The sequence below is a fragment of the Apostichopus japonicus genome, chromosome 4 (assembly GCF_037975245.1).
Source record: "Apostichopus japonicus isolate 1M-3 chromosome 4, ASM3797524v1, whole genome shotgun sequence".
Lineage (NCBI taxonomy): Eukaryota > Metazoa > Echinodermata > Holothuroidea > Aspidochirotida > Stichopodidae > Apostichopus > Apostichopus japonicus.
In genome coordinates, this window is record NC_092564.1 from 22,125,440 (window position 1) to 22,145,832 (window position 20,393).

The 20,393-nt window shown below is 38.8% G+C and overlaps 1 long non-coding RNA gene across 1 annotated transcript; it reads left to right on the plus strand.

Annotated features, from left to right (window-relative positions):
- Positions 1-12,409: 12,409 nt before the first annotated feature.
- Positions 12,410-19,575, plus strand: LOC139966810 (uncharacterized). Its single transcript, XR_011792767.1, has 3 exons — positions 12,410-12,504; positions 17,287-17,313; positions 18,500-19,575. It is a non-coding gene; the product is annotated as an uncharacterized lncRNA (long non-coding RNA).
- Positions 19,576-20,393: the final 818 nt, after the last annotated feature.

Below are 20,393 nucleotides of genomic sequence, written 5' to 3' on the forward strand. Positions count from 1 at the left end.
GTAGGTGTAATAGATTAAATGGGTCTGTCGAGAAAAATACCCCGCAACAACTGGATACTGGTGAATGTTGTAGCTTATGTATTTTCCAAAAACATATACCATACGCTCATGTCCTTAATAATGTTACATGGATCACACTGACATATTATGCCTACTTGTCAGTTTAGTCAACTGAGCACAAGGCTGATGAAATCATTCAGTTTGTTATTATGCAGACAGCAATGGCCATAATTATAATTATTAAATTGTTACTTATTCTTCATACTGCCATTACTGGCCTAACCTGAACAGTGATGTATTAAAATGCAAGAAGTCTTTAAGCTTTTCATTTAAGAACCGTTTCAGCCTGTCCTCTTTCAAACATATGATTGGCAGGTTTCCACGTTACATAGCTTATCAAAAATTAGCTGTTCTGTAAAGCAAGAAAATCACACATATGCATGCACACAAACACACCCATATAACAATTTCTGAATATCTTTTCAGCTGCCCAAAGGTACTGGATCGCAAGCTCTGTTGGGTGAATTAAACAACCCTCATTGTAGTCTTTTATTATGGTCGGCTTATCTGGAACCAGCAATAATGGTGATGTGGATTTGACAGTACCTAGACAAAGTTTGTCTGACAAGCACTTTAAAAGCTGCTTTGTGTTGAAATGGGTTCACTTTGCTCAAGGCCATGACAGGATGACGACTCGACATCAGGTTGAACAATCTGTTGCAGAGCTCTATAAACCAGGCAGTTGTTAAAACATCCATTGGGTGACCCTCACAGTCTTCCAGGCACTGCATCACAGAAGCAAAATAAAGTGTGTGTGATACCTTCATCTTATGAGAGCGGGATGGTGTACGTGTGGCCTCTGTCAATTTGGGAGATAGCTTCAAGTCTTTGTTTTCTTGAAAGCTGAGAAGATCTTTCAGTGGTTTCACACTGACCTCTGTACTTGACGATTCATGTGTATTTGCCAGCTCAGGAGGAAGCCAGATTTTAATTACATTAACCAATGCTGACTTTTTTTTGGACATTGGGTACATCTGCAAGGAGGTGCAGGAAGTGGTTGGAGTTGCATGGATGTGGAATCTTGTTGATAGTCTGTCAGTCTTATCCACAGATTATCCCAAAGCTTCTCCACATTGCCACATTCAGAACTTATTACATTGAAAACTTGAAAATTGCAGGAATCTAACCAAGCATCCATCAAGGGAGTTTGTTTGTATAATAATTGAAAGCTGTGACATTCTGATGTGACAGATTAATGTGAAATATAGGGCAGTAGATTACCTTGTAAATGAACCTTGTTATTTGTTTGATTGTATCTAATATTTGCAAATTTATAGTTGCATGCTACCAATTGAAACATAATTCTTGCTCTATAAATGGGATATATATACTTCTCCTTAAAGGGTGTGAAGACTCCCGCACAAAGAAACGTCCAATGCCGGTAATCTGACCTAGTTTCGAATGAGGTGTAACAGAAGTGTTAGACACCACCATTGATCCCAGAAAATACACACACAGCTTGCTACCGTCGGTAAATAGATATTAGTGTACAGTCAATACATACATCATGTCAATTAATACCCACAACACAGTGCACATAGCAGCGTGGACATCTCAGGTCTAGATAAAAGATAACAATTAATAAGGTATCAGGTTTCATTACTGCCTGCATTTTGTAGCGACAAGAAGAAAACTTCACTTGCAACGGAAAGTCAACTTTTCAGAGCGCGGTTTGGGGCGAGTCTTCAATGCCTTTAAATATACTGCGTCGGTTGTTGTCACTTGATCATTTGCTTGTGTGTGAGCAAAACAGCCTAAATAATATGTAAAAAATAATACAAACATTCAAATTGCCAGATATTTACTTGCTCAAAATTATTATCCAATCATGATTTGATGCTATCCTTGAGTCCATTATTCAGATGATGAGGCAGATTCCTTTCAACTCTCCATGATGAAGGTAAAACCTTATATCTTAACCAACTGCCACTGAGTGTCCATTTGAAAGTTTCAAACACACAAGTGCATTGATTAAAACAAAGACTTTATTGCTGTGGTTGCAGGAACTGGATTTCAGTCTAATAGTCACTCACTAGGTTCGTCTTTAACACAGTCTGCTAACTTGGCATAACTAATGCTAGGCTACCAGTACCATAATTAGCCTTGGCCTAGTGATCTTTGAAATGTAGCCTAGGCCCATGCTTCTTTTGTAAATGATAGTTGACTGCATCCAAATTAAACCAAGGCCTAGGCTATACTTTTGAGGAAGAAAAAATTAGGCTGAATTCATGTTAGCCTAAATAGGCTAGGCCAATGCTGACTATGAACATTTCAAACCAAGACCATTTAACCAATATTAACAAAGTAGCCAATGAATATAGACCTAGCCTTACCAGTTTAGGCCTAGACTACTTTGTTTTCCTTAGGCCTAGTTTAATTGGGCCTTATACTGTGCCATATTATGTAATGTCCTATAACAGTTGTAGTAATAGCAAGAATGGTCCAGGCCTAACTAAGCCCAGACCTAACTTATGCTTCGGGCTTAACTTAGGATTAGGGCTTTACGTTAATCCTGGCCCACCCTTTTACATTAAACTTAAAAGTTATACATTTTAGGCTAGGCATAACCCAGGCATACAATAACTAGAAATTAGGATAGCTATATGTGCGACTGAAACTGCCGTGCATATGATTAGGAGAGCTGGCATAATAAAATAGAATTTGTGGATCGTAAAACGAGAGAGAATAGCCATAATGTAATTACAAATTTAAAAACCAGTCTGAACGTAAAATTCTCGCATTGCTTGTACATTACTCGTATTATAGTACTACTACTACTAGGGCTACGGCGGCCTAGGCTACACAGATTTTTTTCATTAGATCTCCATCTTGTTCTTTCTACTTCCCAAAATTCTTCTTCTTTCATGGTCAGTCGGAAAAGCAAACAACAAAATCCATGTCCTGACCGATTGCAGCATCCCCAGCACCATTTCTTTCATAATTTCGTACTTTTTCGTGTACACAAACGAACGTCTATACACTGTGAGTATGCCTGTCGCCTGCTATAAAGTTTTCAAGTGGACCTATTTTACCACACTGTGTGGGCGTTGTCCCTCTCGACCAATCCAAATCGGTTACATGGTTGGCCAAACTCTCTCTATATACGGCTCTGATAGTCGTCAGAGCCTAGGCCCATACTAGCCATAGGCCCTAGTGTAATACGAGTAATGTACAAGCAATGCGAGAATTTTACGTTCAGACTGGTTTCTGTAATTACATGCATGGCTATTCTCTCTCGTTTTACGATCCACAAATTCGATTTCATTATGCCAGCTCTCCTAATCATAGGCATGGCAGTTTCAGTCGCACATATAGTTATCCTAATTCCTAGTTATTGTATGCCTTGCCTAAAAAAGTATCACTTTTAGTTTAATGTAAAAGGGTGGGCTAGCCTCTAGGCATCACGTAAAGCCCTAATCCTTAGTTAAGCCCGAAGCATAAGTTAAGCCTGGGCTTAGTTAGACCTGGACCATTCTTGCTTTTACTACAACTGTTTTAGCACATTACATAATATGGCACAGTATAAGGCCGAATTCAACTAGGTCTAAGGAAAACAAAGTAGCCTAGGCCTAAACTAGTTAGGCTAGGTCTATACTCATTGGCAACTTGTGGGTTGTGTACACATACAGGCCTAATTATATAGACCCTTTTAGTATGCCATAAACAAGTGCCCAAATGGTTAAATGATCTTGGTTTGTGTTTAGTGTTCAACCGATTAACCTAATCGGAATCGGTACGAATATTGCATAATCGGAACATAATCGGAATCGGTAAAAATTACGTGGAATACCAGTTATTTCATACCGATTATTCAAAAACATATGGAAGGTGAAAATATCATTATTCAAAAACATATGGAAGTTGAAAATATCAACTGATGTATTAAGTTTATTCTTTTACTACGAAATATTAAAATACTTTCATCAATTTACGCTGCCAGGGTCGCCGATTTTGCTTCCCCCGTGGTTAGTGATTTCAAATTTCTTGGCACAGTAGGCATAGCAGCAATACCAATTTCGCGAATTAACGAATGTGCTTGACAGGGTCGGAAATAAGCGGGAGCGATGTGCTAAAAAGCCCTCCTAAAGCACAATTACGAGTGTGAAAAAGAAATATAAGAAAATAGCCCTCGTTATATCAGGTGTCTGTGTAAAATTAATTGTGACATGCGTTTGCTTTAGCTAGGAATTGCAGTTGCAGCGCGAATCGCGCAAACAGTTTCAACATCCCGCATCAAATTTGAAGCAGTGCGGTAGGGTCGCGCACAATCCCCGGGAAGTTACCGTGGAAAATTACGGCGTGCACGAAGCAAATCAGTACCAGCGAAAATAACCTAAAATCCTCACAAATCTCCGACCACATGGTAGCCTTACTTCACACTAAGTCAACTGCATGGAAATCTAACCTTGCCATCTGTTTATTCGCTCTAGTTGTGTCGCAAATAAAAAATAAAAATATCCACGGAAACTGCAATCTTCGACCACATGTTAGCCTAACAACCACACTAAGTCAATGAGATGTAGCCTAACCATCGGTTTGCCCCCCCCCCCCCCAAAAAAAAATGCGTAGCAAACTTTCAATTTGCTGGAAATCGGCATTTGTTTGGAAGGTACTGTAAGTGATCTGTCTTATAGAGGGAATGTTATATTTTATATTGGAGTAGTTTCTAGTTGTTATTATTTCTTTACATCAATCTGGAATTACAATTTAGAGTAATTTTAAACAAGTTACGATGGTACAATTTGCTTTTCAGTTTGATTGGCCTAAGCTTACATTTTCTAATTGAACCTGAATAGAGTTAAATAGGTAACGAATAGGTATGTTTAACTTGAAGTTCGTAACATTTCTATTTGTTCATAAACAGTATAATACTGAAAATAAGTAGAAAATAATGTCGGAATGAAGGCAACATGTCATTAAAATTTACACTTTAGTAAAGATTGAAGATGGATGGTTTGTCTGAGATACTTTTTGAGATGGATATTTTGAGTAACTATTCTTAGCCCATTTCAAGCCATTAACAGGTGACATTCACGTCGAGGTGGTTAGGCCATTCGCTTAGCACAGTACTGACTAGGTAGGATGTCATATTTCCGTATTTTGGAAATTTAAAAAAAAAAAAACTTTTTTTTTCTTTCCGAGAAACTCCAGAGGTAATTTGGTACATAAAAAATGATACCTTAGAGCCTTGTATAACAACGAAGCAAAAGGAAACGGGAAAATCACAACAATTATTGTTTCTGTCAAACTTTATTGCCGATTTCGTATATACGGGATATTTTCTCATTTTCAAATAATCGGAATCGGAATCGGAATCGGTACGATTATGGAAAAAATAATCGGTAATCGGTATTTTCTGTTATGCATAATCGGTTGAACACTATTTGTGTTAATTGTCAGCATTGGCCTAGCCTTTTTAGGCTAACATGAATTCAGCCTAATTTTTTCTTCTTCAAAAGTATAGCCTAGGCCTTGGTTTAATTTGGATGCAGTCAACTATCATTTATCAAAGTTGCATCAGTACCTCCTTATTCCCTTAATTGACACCCACATTGACGATTGAAGTTAAAAAAAATCTTTTTAAATTATCTATAGACAGTAAATTTTAACTCCCTGAATTTCAGGACTTTTTTTACAAATCAAAGGTGACATGTGCTCTGAAGAAAAACTCCTAACATAAAAAGCCACAGTTAGCAGACTGTGATAATGACAAACCTGGTGAGTGACTACTAGACTGAAATCCAGTTCCTGCAACCACAGCAATAAAGTCTTTGTTTTAATCAATGCACTTGTGTGTTTGAAACTTTCAAATGGACACTCAATGGCAGTTGGTTAAGATATAAGGTTTTACCTTCATCATGGAGAGTTGAAGGGAATCTGCCTCATCATCTGAATAATGGACTCAATGATAGCAACAAATCATGATTGGATAATGATTTTGAGTAAGTAAATATCTGGCAATTTGAAAGTTTGTATTATTTTTTTACTTATTATTTAAGCTGTTTAGCTCACACACAAGCAAATGATCAAGTGACAACAACCGATGCAGTATATTTAAAGGTATTGAAGACTTGCCCTAAACCGCATGCCCCGCTCTGAAAAAGTTTACTTTCCGTTGCTTGCAAGTGAAGTTTTTTTTGTGTCGCTACAAAATGCAGACAGTAATGAAACCTGATACCTTGTTATCTTTTATCTAGACCTGAGATGTCCACGCTGCTATGTGCACTGTGTTGTTGGTATTGACTGTGATGTTTGTATTGACTGTACACTAATGTCTATTTACAGATGGTAGCAAACTGTGTGTGTATTTTCTGGGATCAATGGTGGTGTCTAACACTTCTGTTACACCGCATTCGAAACTAGGTCAGATAACCGGCATGAGACGTTTCTTTGTGCGGGAGTCTCCACACCCTTTAAGGAGAAGTATTTATATCCCATTAATAGAGAAAGAATTATGTTTCAATTGGTAGCATGCAACTTAAAATTTTGCAAACATTAGATACAATCAAACAATAACAAGGTTCATTTACAAGGTAATCTACTGCCCTTTATTTCACATTAGTCTGTCACATCAGAAGGTCACAGCTTTCAATAATTATACAAACAACCCTTACCGAAATGCCAGATCTGGCTTTATATCTGGTTTAATCTGGCCAGATCAAGTTTTATCTGGCCATATAAAGCCAGATATAACTGGATATAGAGTCAATCCAGATATGCAGATAAAGTTTTATCTGGCCATATAAAGCCAGATATAACTGGATATAGAGTCAATCCAGATATGCAGATCAAGTTTTATCTGGCCATATAAAGCCAGATATAACTGGATATAGAGTCAATCCAGATATGCAGATAAAGTTTTATCTGGCCATATAAAGCCTGATATAACTGGATATAGAGCCAATCCAGATATGCAGATAAAGTTTTATCTGGCCATATAAAGCCAGATATAACTGGATATAGAGACAATCCAGATATGCAGATAAAGTTTTATCTGGCCATATAAAGCCAGATATAACTGGATATAGAGTCAATCCAGATATGCAGATAAAGTTTTATCTGGCCATATAAAGCCAGATATAACTGGATATGGAGTCAATCCAGATATGCAGATCAAGTTTTATCTGGCCATATAAAGCCAGATATAACTGGATATGGAGTCAATCCAGATATGCAGATCAAGTTTTATCTGGCCATATAAAGCCAGATATAACTGGATATAGAGACAATCCAGATATGCAGATCAAGTTTTATCTGGCCATATAAAGCCAGATATAACTGGATATAGAGCCAATCCAGATATGCAGATCAAGTTTTATCTGGCCATATAACGCCAGATATAACTGGATATAGAGCCAATCCAGATATGCAGATCAAGTTTTATCTGGCCATATAAAGCCAGATATAACTGGATAAAGAGCCAATCCAGATATGCAGATAAAGTTTTATCTGGCCATATAAAGCCAGATATAACTGGATAAAGAGTCAATCCAGATATGCAGATCAAGTTTTATCTGGCCATATAAAGCCAGATATAACTGGATATAGAGCCAATCCAGATATGCAGATCAAGTTTTATCTGGCCATATAAAGCCAGATATAACTGGATATAGAGCCAATCCAGATATGCAGATAAAGTTTTATCTGGCCATATAAAGCCAGATATAACTGGATATAGAGTCAATCCAGATATGCAGATCAAGTTTTATCTGGCCATATAAAGCCAGATATGACTGGATATAGAGTCAATCCAGATATGCAGATCAAGTTTTATCTGTCAATATAAAGTCAGGTATAACTGGATATACATCATGTTTATCCAGTTATACTTGACTTTATATTGACAGATAAAACTTTAAGACTGTATGCTCTTACATAGTTTATTTTCATAGAGATTTACATTGCACTATATTGTGGTACTGCACTTTGCATATATATTTCAATAGTAAATCACTTACAGTGTATACACTAAGTCAAAGGGGGAATAACTATCTCTATCTGGGTTGCTAGGCAACCACAGGGTCTTAGCTTGAAACAGGATGACTCAGAGGTTGATTAAGTGTGAAGGCCACTTTTGAACAATGGACATATGTGTTTTGATACTTTGTAGGAGTGAGATAGGAAAGGGAGCTATGTGTACACTACTGTAGTGTCCACATGGTAGGAGTAAAGAGCAGAAGGAAGTTTAACAGAAAGGATTGGTACATTAAGAAAAGGTGATGGAGATTCATAAATAATATCTTATTGATGTCAGGACATTGGCAAAGGTTTCTATAGTGAACTGAACAGTCCGAAGTAAGGAAGAAGTTTTTGGAACGGATGGCAACAAGGAATATATTTTGGGACTGAACTTCGATACTGAATGGAACATATATCGCCCTCCTGGAACTTATTTATTAAAGCAAATATATTAAATAAAAGAATAGCACAACGCAATTTAGTATCAACATCTACAGGACCACAGAAGAATAAAGAACTCAACCTTCAAGTATTATTTTTGAACAGCGGTCATTTTATGACCATAGCAGTCGGATTAGGTAATAGCAAGGAGCTTGCACATTACATATTTCCACTTTGTTCCAATCCAGTTAAGTCGGAACACAGCTGTGTTTATATTTTGTGTGTGTCTTGCTCTCTGTATGGGTCTCCGTACCAGAACAGAGATAACTGATCACGCTGGAAAGTTAATATCAATGCTAGTCCAGTTTTGGCCACTTATTTCCTATTTGATTGACATTTTAGCCAGATATATTTTTTTATATTGGTCATATAAAAAGTTTATCTGGATTTTCTTTATATCAACCAGATAAAGTTGTATCTGGCCCAGATATGGATGGCAACAAAATTAGCCAGATAAACTTTTATATGGGCCATATAAAAGTTTATCTGGATTTTCTTTATATCAACCAGATAAAGTTTTATCTGGCCCAGATATGGATGCAATAACATTTAGCCAGATCAAATTTTATATGGGCTATATAAAAGTTTATCTGGATTTTCTTTATATCAACCAGATAAAGTTTTATCTGGCCCAGATGTGGATGGCAATAACATTTAGCCAGATCAAATTTTATATGGGCCATATAAAAGTTTATCTGGATTTTCTTTATATCAACCAGATAAAGTTTTATCTGGCCCAGATATGGATGCAATAAAATTTAACCAGATCAAATTTTATATGGGCCATATAAAACTTTATCTGGATTTTCTTTATATCAACCAGATAAAATTTTATCTAGCCCAGATATGGATGCAATAAAATTTAACCAGATCAAATTTTATATGGGCCATATAAAACTTTATTTTATATCAAGTTATATCTGCCCAATTTTTTATCTGGCCAGATATAAATTCCAGATCTGCAGCAGATCTGGCCCAGATTGAAATTCCAGATCTGGGCCAGATCTGGATTTTTATATCTGGCCCAGATCTGGGATTTCGGTAAGGGAAATTCTCTTGATGGGTGCTTCGTTAGATTCCTGCAATTTTCAAGTTTATCAATGTAATAAGTTCTGAATGTGGCAATGTGGAGAAGCTTTGGGATAATCTGTGGATAAGACTGCCAGACTATCAACAAGATTCCACATCCATGCAACTCCAACTGCTTCCTTCACCTCCTTGCAGATGTACCACATGTCCAAAAAAAAGTCAGCATTGGTTAATGTAATTAAAATCTGGCTTCCTCCTGAGCTGGCAAATACACATGAATTGTCAAGTACAGAGGTCAGTGTGAAACCACTGAAAGATCTTCTCAGCTTTCAAGAAAACAAAGACTTGAAGCCAAATTGACAGAGGCCACACTGATACCATTCCACTCTCATAAGATGAAGGTATAACACACACTTCATTTTGCTTCTGCGATGCAGTGCCTGGTAGACTGTGAGGGTCACCCAATGGATGTTTTAACAACTGCCTGGTTTATAGAGCTCTGCAACAGATAATTCATCCTAATGTCTAGTCGTCATCCTGTCATGGCCTTGAGCAAGTTGAACCCACTTCAACACAAAGCAGCTATTGAATTCTTGTCTAGGTACTGTCAAATCCACATCACCATCATTGCTGGTTCCAGCTACGCTGACCATGATAAAAGAGTACAATGAGGGTTTTTTAATTCACCCAATAGAGCTTGCATTCCAGTACCTTTGGGCAGCTGAAAAGATATTCAGAAATTGTTATATATGAGTGTGTTTGTATGCATGCATATGTGTGATTTTCTTGCTTTACAGAACAGCTCCATTTTGATAAGCTATGTAACGCGGAAACCTGCCAATCATATGTTTGAAATAGGACAGGCTGAAACGATTCTTAAAAGAAAAGCTTAACGACTTCTTGCATTTTTATACATCACTGTTCAGGTAAGGCCAGTAAGGGCAGTATGAAGAGTAAGTAACAATTAATAATTATCATTATGGCCATTTGCTGTCTGCATAATAACAAACTGAATGATGTCATCAGCCCTGTGCTCAGTTGACAACACTGACAAGTAGGCACACTATGTCAGTGTGATCCATGAAACCTTATTAAGGACATGACCGTATAGTATATATGTTAATGGAAAATACATAAGCTACAACATACACCAGTATTCAGTTGTTGCAGGTTTTTTTTTTCTCGACAGACCCATTCAATCTGTTGCACCAACTATAGCCTAGTACTACATTCCTGAGAAATTAACACCACAATATCATTCTTAGGTTTGCCCACAGACTCCCAACTATTGCTAACTCCTACACTCAAGTATATAGTTTAGTTTAGTAGAAAAAAAGACCAGGAGAGACATTCAAGTCCCCATTAAGGACCCTAAGGCTATATGAGAGGAATAAAACCGAGGACATCAAATGTCATACCCAATTACAATGCTTAATGTACTCATCCAAAGTATTCTTAAACCCATTCACACTACTTGCAATTCAACCTTCTCAGGCAAACCATTCCATCCATTCACAACCCTTGTATAAGTTGTATTAGACTTTAGAGAAAAAGTTATGCCGAATATTAATCCTACTATGTAACTTCTGGAGTTTAATACAATGACCTCTGGTACAACTACTTTTTGGCAAACCTGAAAAGATCAGTGAAGCATAAATTGTCATTTTATATGTAGGCCTACTTTATTCATTGAAGGATCTATTAATGTAGGCCTGATGCTATAGTTGTGCGTCTGTAATCTAGCCTAGCCAGGACTGTGATGTGTGCTTTTCGTTTGTATGACTAAAGTAGGACTAGTAGTATGAGGCGTAAAATAAAACAAGTGTAATGACAGGTTTTCAGCTAGTTTTCTATGCATTTCAGGTGTGAAGATAAACGTAAATGTCATTAACTAACGCATACTCTAATTCATTACCTGATATCCATTTTGTTCCTCGTATGCTTGTCAAAATCTGACATTCTGAGTCGCTTCGTTTGTTCGCAACGAGCACAGTGTGCAAAGTTGCTATATATTGTGTGTGGTGTTTTTCGTATTTCGCGCAACTGGTAACGACAACTGGACCTATTTTGATGCCCATGGTTTGCGTGTGACGTCACAAATCGCCAGTTGGCCAAACTCTCTCTATATACGGCTCTGATAGTCGTCAGAGCCGTATATTTAGAGAGTTTGGCCAACTGGCGATTTGTGACGTCACACGCAAACCATGGGCATCAAAATCAACGAGGTAAATGAATCTGGAGAAACTATCACACAGTAAATACGGGCGTACGCGCGTACCATGTATGGAGGGTCATGTGATGTGTTCCAGGGTGGTACTAATATACTACTCTCCCTATTACACATGATGATTTCACCCAACTAGTACGTAAATGAGTTTGCGTGCTTAGAGCAGCAGACGACACCCGTTACCTAGCAATAACCGTGCCTGTAGCCTAACGTGATAGCTATATTCCCGTCGAGCAGCATTAGGCTCTGTTCCATGGAGAACTCCGTGGTTGCACTGAACTAAACATTTCCCCACATTTCCCATTTCTACATTCACTTATAGCGTGTAGTAATAACGATAGGCCATATGAGACAAAGCTTGCCCCTAGAGCTGTATTAATAAGTAAGATTATGTAGAAAGCCTGCCTTAATTCAAGAGAATAAGGTTGAAAGTTAGCATATTAGCACTATTTCGTAGGCCTGAAGTACCAGTACCTTCTTATGCCGTTGGTTCCCATGTCCGAACCGACCAATCTTTCACGAAGTCACTAACACTGTTCTCGAACTGTTACAGAGAAATATCAGTATAGTACCACCCTGGAACACATCACATGACCCTCCATACATGGTACGCGCGCACCCAATTGACATGAATCCTCCAGATTCATTTACCTCGTTGATCAAAATAGGTCCAGTTGTCGTTACCAGTTGCGCGAAACACGAAAAACACCACACACAATATATAGCAGCTTTGCACACTGTGCTCGTTGCGAACAAACGAAGCGACTCAGAATGTCAGATTTTGACAGGCACAGGGCCGTCTTAACGCATGGGCCCACTGGGCCCTGGCCCAGGGCCCCGCGATGTCAGGGCCCCGCAATCGTAGTAACCCCATGTCTTAATCTGGGAGGAAAACTTATTGAATAGGCCATTATGCCTGATTGAATTCAATACTTGACAACTTGTGACGAGAGTTGGTGAAACACTTGAGAGTTTGATATTAAATATTCGAATCTGAGTTGGCAACCCTTGAATATACAATGCCCCGAAGGCTTACAACACCAGACAACTCGGGTCCGCGAATTGCCCTATGCATGATGGTTACAAATTGTACTAGGGAACGTTCATTTTCAAGGTTAAAACTAATCAAGAATAATCTCCGGAACAGAATGGGGCAATGGCGACTTAATAGGCCCTCTCTCATGTGCACAGAAAGCGACATCCTCAAAAAGATTGACTTTCAGCCTATCATACAACAGTTTACGATCAAGAAATGCCGCAAGTTCCGTTAGTTTCCCCAGTTGAAAGACTCAACACAAGGGTGTTACAAATGGTGAGTCCAGTATTGTTAGGGAAGGGATGGAGGGCAACTGGAAGATTACTCTTCTATAATGTATTTCAGCTTTTAGATATATCACGTCAGTGGCGGCTGAACCGGTGGGGGTGGCTTGGGGAGGAGGGGCTCAGTCCCCCAATGAAAAAATTGAGGGGGCAAATGCATGATAAGCCCCCCCCCCCCCCCAATATTTACCAAGGCTCCGAAACGTGCATCTGCACATTTTTCAATGCTTACTTGTCGATCTGTCCGATGCACACGTATACTATATAGGTGTAATAATTTTAGTAAATGCTGGGGAGACCCTCGGCCCGTCCCCTGGCTATAGACCACATTGTCACCCAAACCGCGTCTTCACCCCCGTGAAAAGTGGAAGCAGTGATTGTGAGTACCGGTAAGCGCAACACAACTTCGTGTTAGGCCAACGACTTGCCTCATTTCAGCCAGTTCTCCAACATCCCCTTACTACACTCAAAAACGTCTTTGCGAGTACACTACGAGTAACAGCTACTCTCTTAAAACACCATCGAATGTACAAATTACAATGTTTTTACAGATTTTTACGTGCAATCTGAGAAATTGCAGGCTTGAGACCCATATTTTAGGGCTAGATATTCGCAGCATAAAACACTCGGGAAGTGCCGTTTCCGGCCATCTGGCGGTTTGAAAAACCCAAAATTTTCTTGTACGCTCAGCGCCAACCGATGGTGGCGCTCCGCTTAGATAGTCTCCAGAGCCTTATATAGAGAGAGTTGCGACAACTCGGGTCCCGGAATTTTCGATCACGTGACCTCATGGCACCATTTTGGGGCCAACTAATTCTGCAACAACGTACGTTCGAGCAGTCAGCATATGCGCTGCCATCACAAAATGCCTGGCTGTTCAGCGTGGGGCTGTTCAAATCGTCCCGAAAACGGTTCAAAACTTTTCAGATTCCCAACAAACCTAGATAGGAGGAAAACATGGGAGGCAAAAGTAAACAGGCTTCACTGGAAGGCGAACTCCAATCACAAACTTTGTGATGTGAGTACTTCACCTAGGCCTAGTACAATGAACTAAGATTCGTAACACTAGGCCTAGCCTAGTCCATAACCACAGGGATGTAAGTCTTCCGTATTTTTACGGAAATCCGTTTTTTTTTTTAATTCCAATAAAGTTCCACAAAATTGTACAAATATCAAATACACAACGCGGCAAAAATGCCTGGCCCGTTGCAGCAAGCTAACTTCAATTTTCACTCATCGATCAACCAAAATACCATTTCCTGTTACACATCGCATTGCACTGTACAACATTGTGTGTGCCATGTGAACATCGTTGCGTACGTGCGAACTTCAAATCGCCATAGCTCATTTCTGTCGTTGAAAAACCTTGCCTAATTCACGTTGATTCGTAACTGCTGGTGCTCGACATAAGTTTCGGAAATAACGCTTGTGATATTTGTGAGCGGGTAAATCTACGGGATACGCATATGAGAGTCGATATTCGTGATCGCTTTCAAATGTGAGACTGTTTTTTATTCCGGATTTCGCTGCGACGTATTCGTTACTTGGAGCTAGCCTAACATAACGATAGTGTGTAAGTAGTCAGAACTAGGGGTATGATGTGTTAGAGCGCTAATATACTTTTGAGCTAGCCTAACATGACGATAGTGCGTAAGTATTCAGAGCTAGGAGTAGGATGCGTTAGGACGACATTTCCCCGGTTTCTCCGAATAGTTTTCCGGGTTTTTTTGGCTGCACTTACATCCCTGATAACCAGGACTGTGGGTTACACCACACAGTCCTTACAGCTATGTATGGTGCACTGTGCAGTGTACATACACGCATAGTTAACATCACAGAAAACAGCATAAATTTCAGGCATGAAAATGGTCTATTTTTAACAAGTTCTGATCAAGAAAGTTGCGATGTTGGGATGAGATCTGTTATAAGGTGCATAAAAATATCTCTGCAAAGTTTAGTGGGTATATTCCTTAAATTGAAGGCTCCAGCGTGGCAAGACAAATCGGGGATCTACGAAGCACAGTGTGCAATACAAATCACCAAGGGCTAGCCTAGCCCCCTAATGAAAAACTGCTTGGCTCCATTGAGTCATGAGCTTGTTCGGATTACTATTTATGAAAATTTGGGTGGCGATCTGGCAGACCATTGAAATGATTAATCATTCTGCTTTGCACTTGATGATTTGAATTGAACTGGTCCAGAACTCCACTATCTTTTATGAAATAATATTGAAAAATTAGGTTACTAAAATATCACTGTAGGCTAGGTAAAAATATTTCCTAGAACATTGTGTCCTGTTAGAGGGTAGCAGGTAAAACTAACAGAGTCAACTGAAAACCATAGGCCAAATTAGGCTCAGGAATCATGTTTGTCCATGTCATACATAGGTACGGTATACAGATCCTAATTCACATTCTTACAACCGGGCAGTTCCAAGCAAAAGAGGACATAACCCAGGAAATTCAATTTGACTGAGCCTAGGCCTAGCATTTTACCATGGTTGGCGGGCAACTCACCCCACCCCAGCAATCCCCCCCCAAAAGAAAACTTCTCTAATTTTCGACTTCTGACAACATATTTATGCTTCTGTTGGGGGAGGGGTTGTCCGGGGGGTGTTGTCTGGTCACGATTACCTTATCCATTAATAATAGAAGCCCATGCCTAGTAATAGAGGCTCAATTGGTATTTTGAAGAATTTCTGACTTTTTGGATCCTATAGTATATAGATGCAGCTTTTTCAAGTTATTAGACATAAAATTCGTAGATAAAAGCCTGACTCTCATACAAAAATATTCTGAAGTAGATCTTTTCAAATTCCAGCAGCAGCTTAGTTCTCATAACGCTGAAATATCCTACTCACATATACCATATATTTGCGATGTGAGTTCCAGATTAGTGTAAATTCCTTACAGCACCCAGTTTGGATCATATTATGGTGGTAAAGTCCTGTCAGCTGCAATTTATTATTCGTATTTCATACATTTGAAATAAAGTGTTGCATGAAAATCTTCATTTGTTTTACTTTAGTATTTGTCTGTTTACTCTTTGTCTGTTTAAATTGTATTTTTTACTGGACTTATGGGTTACACATCTTAAACGTGTTAAGGCATAAATGTGTAATGCCTGGTAGGAATTCTAGATATACTTCCACAATTTTGTCCGTATATACTGTAAATGCCCTTCCCTTGCCCTATTTCATTGCCCTATTTCCCGGCAGAGAGTTATATTAAACAGATATGCAGAGGATTGTGCAAGTAACCACAATGTAATCATGATTGTAATCACGATTACATTACAATGTAATCGTAATCGATTACTTCAACTTTAGGCTGTAATCGTAATCGTAATCATACATTCTCAAGTAATCGTAATCGATTACATTCAGATGTAATCGCCCCAAACCTGATGTGATTGGTCCATTTAGTTACCATAGCAACCAATTTTCAAAGACCTAGCTTCATGATTCTGTGCAACATGTCAGTTCCAGTCACATGTCCAAATATCAACTTCATCAGCCATTGCTAGCTCAAGTTACAGTTAATCCCAATTTTGACCAATCACAGGCTTTGTTTGGTTACCATGGCAACAATGGAAGAATGTACATTATTCCGCAACTGTGCAATATGTGTTACAATATGATATATAACCAGTCATAATACAATTTTACCGTACCAGAATATCAACTGTTGAATTTGGACTTCCAAATGTGCCAACCTCATCCCCTTGAACTTGAGCGCAGCCAATCCCTCCCCCCCCCCCCTCCCGTTCAACACTCGACGCCCTACTTACACAGCCTCGGCGCCCAAAAGCACCACAACATTATCAGGCCAAAAATAAAACCCAGAATCCCGCTCACACTTCTACAATGCCATCGAAAAATTCCCCTATCCACCTGAACGTCCATTCCCACACATACTGTATGTTGCCCATTTGGCCCCAAAATGGCGCCCAAATTTCAGTTGTCGCAACTCTCTCTATATAAGGCTCTGATAGTCTCCACATATCATCTCTCCCCCCCCCCCCCCAATAATTTTCCCGTTCCGCCGCGCCTGTAACACGTTTGTTATTCAGCTAAAGTTTTATGCTTTATGCACGACATAGGGAGGGTGGTAAATGCAGGCATATCTATGGCTGAGCGATTGTCAAGGATGTCAATTTTTCACGCAACCTTTTTCGAACTCACTTGATTGAGAGGCCCCCTCCATTGCCGGGCCCAGGGCCCGGTGATCTCTTAAGACGGCCCTGGACAGGCATACGAGGAACAAAATGGATATCAGGTAATGAATTAGAGTATGCGTTAGTTAATGACATTTACGTTTATCTTCACACCTGAAATGCATAGAAAACTAGCTGAAAACCTGTCATTACACTTGTTTTATTTTACGCCTCATACTACTAGTCCTACTTTAGTCATACACACGAAAAGCACACATCACAGTCCTGGCTAGGCTAGATTACAGACGCACAACTATAGCATCAGGCCTACATTAATAGATCCTTCAATTAAATAAAGTAGGCCTACACATAAAATGACAATTTATGCTTCACTGATCTTTTCAGGTTTGCCAAAAAGTAGTTGTACCAGAGGTCATTGTATTAAACTCCAGAAGTTACATAGTAGGATTAATATTCGGCATAACTTTTTCTCTAAAGTCTAATACAACTTATACAAGGGTTGTGAATGGATGGAATGGTTTGCCTGAGAAGGTTGAATTGCAAGTAGTGTGAATGGGTTTAAGAATACTTTGGATGAGTACATTAAGCATTGTAATTGGGTATGACATTTGATGTCCTCGGTTTTATTCCTCTCATATAGCCTTAGGGTCCTTAATGGGGACTTGAATGTCTCTCCTGGTCTTTTTTTCTACTAAACTAAACTATATACTTGAGTGTAGGAGTTAGCAATAGTTGGGAGTCTGTGGGCAAACCTAAGACTGATATTGTGGTGTTAATTTCTCAGGAATGTAGTACTAGGCTATAGTAGGTGCAACAGATTGAATGGTTCTGTCGAGAAAAAAAACCCTGCAACAACTGAATACTGGTGTATGTTGTAGCTTATGTATTTTCCATTAACATATATACTATACGGTCATGTCCTTAATAAGGTTTCATGGATCACACTGACATAGTGTGCCTACTTGTCAGTGTTGTCAACTGAGCACAGGGCTGATGACATCATTCAGTTTGTTATTATGCAGACAGCAAATGGCCATAATGATAATTATTAATTGTTACTTATTCTTCATACTGCCCTTACTGGCCTTACCTGAACAGTGATGTATAAAAATGCAAGAAGTCGTTAAGCTTTTCATTTAAGAATCGTTTCAGCCTTTCCTATTTCAAACATATGATTGGCAGGTTTCCACGTTACATAGCTTATCAAAATGGAGTAAAGCAAGAAAATCACACATATGCATGCATACAAACACACTCATATATAACAATTTCTGAATATCTTTTCAGCTGCCCAAAGGTACTGGAATGCAAGCTCTGTTGGGTGAATTAAAAAACCCTCATTGTACTCTTTTATCATGGTCAGCGTAGCTGGAACCAGCAATGATGGTGATGTGGATTTGACAGTACCTAGACAAGAATTCAATAGCTGCTTTGTGTTGAAGTGGGTTCAACTTGCTCAAGGCCATGACAGGATGACGACTAGACATTAGGATGAATTATCTGTTGCAGAGCTCTATAAACCAGGCAGTTTTTAAAACATCCATTGGGTGACCCTCACAGTCTACCAGGCACTGCATCGCAGAAGCAAAATGAAGTGTGTGTGATACCTTCATCTTATGAGAGTGGAATGGTATCAGTGTGGCCTCTGTCAATTTGGCTTCAAGTCTTTGTTTTCTTGAAAGCTGAGAAGATCTTTCAGTGGTTTCACACTGACCTCTGTACTTGACAATTCATGTGTATTTGCCAGCTCAGGAGGAAGCCAGATTTTAATTACATTAACCAATGCTGACTTTTTTTTGGACATGTGGTACATCTGCAAGGAGGTGAAGGAAGCAGTTGGAGTTGCATGGATGTGGAATCTTGTTGATAGTCTGGCAGTCTTATCCACAGATTATCCCAAAGCTTCTCCACATTGCCACATTCAGAACTTATTACATTGATAAACTTGAAAATTGCAGGAATCTAACGAAGCACCCATCAAGGGCATTTGTTTGTATAATTATTGAAAGCTGTGACCTTCTGATATGACAGACTAATGTGAAATAAAGGGCAGTAGATTACCTTGTAAATGAACCTTGTTATTGTTTGATTGTATCTAATGTTTGCAAAATTTTAAGTTGCATGCTACCAATTGAAACATAATTCTTTCTCTATTAATGGGATATAAATACTTCTCCTTAAAGGGTGTGGAGACTCCCGCACAAAGAAACGTCTCATGCCGGTTATCTGACCTAGTTTCGAATGCGGTGTAACAGAAGTGTTAGACACCACCATTGATCCCAGAAAATACACACACAGTTTGCTACCATCTGTAAATAGACATTAGTGTACAGTCAATACAAACATCACACTCAATACCCACAACACAGTGCACATAGCAGCGTGGACATCTCAGGTCTAGATAAAAGATAACAAGGTATCAGGTTTTATTACTGTCTGCATTTTGCAGCGACACAAAAAAACTTCACTTGCAAGCAACGGAAAGTAAACTTTTTCAGAGCGCGGCATGCGGTGTAGGGCAAGTCTTCAATACCTTTAAATATACTGCATCGGTTGTTGTCACTTGATCATTTGCTTGTGTGTGAGCTAAACAGCTTAAATAATATGTAAAAAAGTTATACAAAGTTTCAAATTGCCAGATATTTACTTGCTCAAAATCATTATCCAATCATGATTTGTTGCTATCCTTGAGTCCATCATTCAGATGATGAGGCAGATTCCCTTCAACTCTCCATGATGAAGGTAAAACCTTATATCTTAACCAACTGCCATTGAGTGTCCATTTGAAAGTTTCAAACACACAAGTGCATTGATTAAAACAAAGACTTTATTGCTGTGGTTGCAGGAACTGGATTTCAGTCTAGTAGTCACTCACCAGGTTCGTCTTTATCACAGTCTGCTAACTGTGGCTTTTTATGTAAGGAGTTTTTCTTCAGAGCACATGTCACCTTTGATTTGTAAAAAAAGTCCTGAAATTCAGGGAGTTAAAATTTACTGTCTAAAGATAATTTAAAAAGATTTTTTTTAACTTCAATCATCAATGTGGGTATCAATTAAGGGAATAAGGAGGTACTGATGCAACTTTGATAAATGATAGTTGACTGCATCCAAATTAAACCAAGGCCTAGGCTATACTTTTGAAGAAGAAAAAATTAGGCTGAATTCATGTTAGCCTAAAAAG